We start from the raw sequence: 2,929 nt of genomic DNA on the forward strand, positions 1-2,929 counted from the left end.
CATGTATATATATCAACACACACATCATCACACATCATAGCTTTGTTTTGTATCTCCTGTGTTTCGCTGCTGCAAGAAACAGACCTGCACCTTCATGTGCTGCAGTTGCATTATCAATACATAACTCTTAACGACTCCAGACATTTTTGTCACTTCTATATGTTCCAAAAGCCAATATAATCATTTTCAGGGGTGATTTCCATGTTTGTTTTAATCACATATGTGGAAAAGGAGACCTTTGGAAGGTTGCCACCCCTCGAACATGGAAACTTTGTGTCCTTTAACATCGATCTGCTGTCCCGGCTGCCTTTCGTTTCCAACCTGAACCTGAAGGCGAGGCGTGTCAAAAGCTCTCTCCTCATCAGCCTCTGTTTATTTAATTTCAGATTTTCTTTTTTTACACACACATGTATATACAGTAAATCCCCAGTCATACGTCTCCATCCCTTCTCTCCACTCCATCCTTCCCTCCTTCTTTCACCGGGCCTGTTTATTTTAGATTTTCTGAGGAAAAACCTACAGTAAAATGAAAATAAAGGTAGCGTCACACTCATAATATTTGGAGTGGAGGGCAATTTATTTTTCTTTTATTAAATGCTGATTAATATGCAGTGTTGGGGAGACTAATACCACGGGTTTCATTTCCCCGGTATCCTGTGCTGGGCCGGCTCTGCCTCTGAGGTGGAACCGGCTGCGAGCGAGCTGGAGATATGGAAGTCTGGTTTGAATTAGAAGAAATAAACTCCTTTTTTTTGCCGTTGCTCTTTTCCGTTCTCCTCTTCTGTCAGTTTTTTTTTTTTTTTTTTTTTTTCCCGAGCTTGTAACTGTCAAGATGAGGTGTGTTTCGGGGCCGGTGTTAATGTGGATGCCGGGAATGCCCAGACCCTAATTGCTCTGGTTAAAATTTTCTCCTGCATTTAGATCTGTGTGTGTATGTGTGTGCGGATTCCTTTTAATTAACAGTGACCATGTATCATTGTGGCAGATGAGGAAGTTAAGCCAGACAGTAACGCTGCTGCCTCAGCAGCCGTAGCAGGATCTCAGACCGCATTCTTATGGTTTTTGTGAGATATACATCAGGATCTGTGTGAGAAAACTGTATTCGTTGTGAATTAGCGCCTCTGAGAAGTTTCAGCTCTCTGCTCTCTGTTGCAATAGCAAATGGGCAGAATAGTAAACCTGGACACAAATGACTATTTTACATTTTTCTTTCCAGGGAAATTTATTTGATTAATTATTAGGAGAAGCCAACTGGCTGCAATTATTAGTTATTCCACATTTAAAACTCATTTATCATGGAAGAGTAAAACCAGATACTGAAGTTTAGACCAATGTTACTTTTCCAATATTTTGGCTGATGTCAGACTTCTAATAAAAATTTGATGTCAGTCTGTCAATATAATACATTTCTGGTATGACAAAGATAAAAAATATAATTTTACAGGCAAATAGTTCATAGTAACAAAATCTGAAATATCTGCAAAGAAAAGTGATTCAAAAGCCGCTCAACCACAATTTTGACCTTTCAGTAAAGAGTTTTTCTATTCCTTGATGATCAGATGTGAATAAAACTGGAACAAGTGTAAAGTATAAAACACGCTTCATCATCTTTGAGCTCATTGTTTTTGCTTGCAGCCTTACAGTTTTGGTTCACTCTTACTTCCATCGATTTGTTCAATATTTTCATTAAAAAGAAAAAACTTTAAAAACACTATCTCCATCAGATAAAGTTAGCAATTGTCTGATAAAAGTAGAGGAGCATTTATCAACTTAAAAGCTATACATTTATTACAGCAGCCGATGGAGACCAAAGCGGAGCTCAAAAGACAGTGAATATTGGACATTAGACAAAGTTAGCAACTGTCGAGTGACCATAGTGGAGCATTTAGTGGTTTAGGAGCCAGAAGTTTCCTTCTGGAATTGGTGGAAATCAAAGCAGAGCAAAAAGGACAGTAAATATTGCACTTAATATTTATTGGATGACCATTCACACAACTCCAAATAAATAATGTTTCTCTGTCTGCTATAACCTTTAATTAGTCAATAATATGCCAGTGTTGAATTTACAATTTCGTCCTAGTGCTCCCAATTGACAATAAGAAATTGGTTATTGTTGTTGTTTTGCATTGTCTAAAAGGTCGTCAAACCACTTGTGCTTTTCACAATTACAGAGATAAGCACAATGCACAATAAACCATAATATTAATATTGAGATTACATTGCCACGACTCTCGGAAATTTCTCATAGAAGCAGCAGTTACAAACATGTGTGCGTTGCAGAGGCAAAAACACAGCAGTGCAAGCAAACACGCAAAGAATACACTCGTGTTTCCTTGCACATGCACACTCTTGCATGCAAGGAACACCTCAGAGAGAGATGAGGACCTGGTCGGGAACTATGACTCACATCGGCTGGGTAAGCAAGGCAGGTCGGCCCGTCACGTGAAAGGCTGTCCTGGAACAACTCTGTAACCGTATAACTCGCTGTTTAAACAGGCCTCTGAGAGATGCCCTCTCATTTCCTGCTGGAAAAGCTGATCAATCACAGCTCTCATCACCTCGGAGTCAGAGAGGAATAGAGATGTGGGTGGACTGGGTCAAGACAGGGAGAGGAAGGTGAGATGAGTGAAGAAATGACAGGATTTTGAGATCTTTTGTTTTTTAATGGCGTTTGTGCTTTATTAGATAGTCAAAGCACTTTGAACATCAAAACAGAAGCAAAACAACTCCCAAAGTCCAAATTGTTGCGCTGTTTTTCTGAAGATTAAGTCTACGATGCTATTAATTCGATTTTGTAATTTTTGGAGTGTAAAATCAAACATTAAATTAGGACTAAATCGCAATTCCAAAGATTGCCTTTCTCAAAATTTGGCCGAAAAAGCAAATTCTGTCATGGTGTGACACCACAGAGCTGCTTTTCTGTTGGGCA

Source organism: Brachyistius frenatus, unplaced genomic scaffold, assembly GCF_029030835.1.
Source record: "Brachyistius frenatus isolate BFR_SWC_R1_liver_20210118 unplaced genomic scaffold, ASM2903083v1 Contig_69, whole genome shotgun sequence".
In the NCBI taxonomy this organism is placed as follows: Eukaryota; Metazoa; Chordata; class Actinopteri; family Embiotocidae; genus Brachyistius; species Brachyistius frenatus.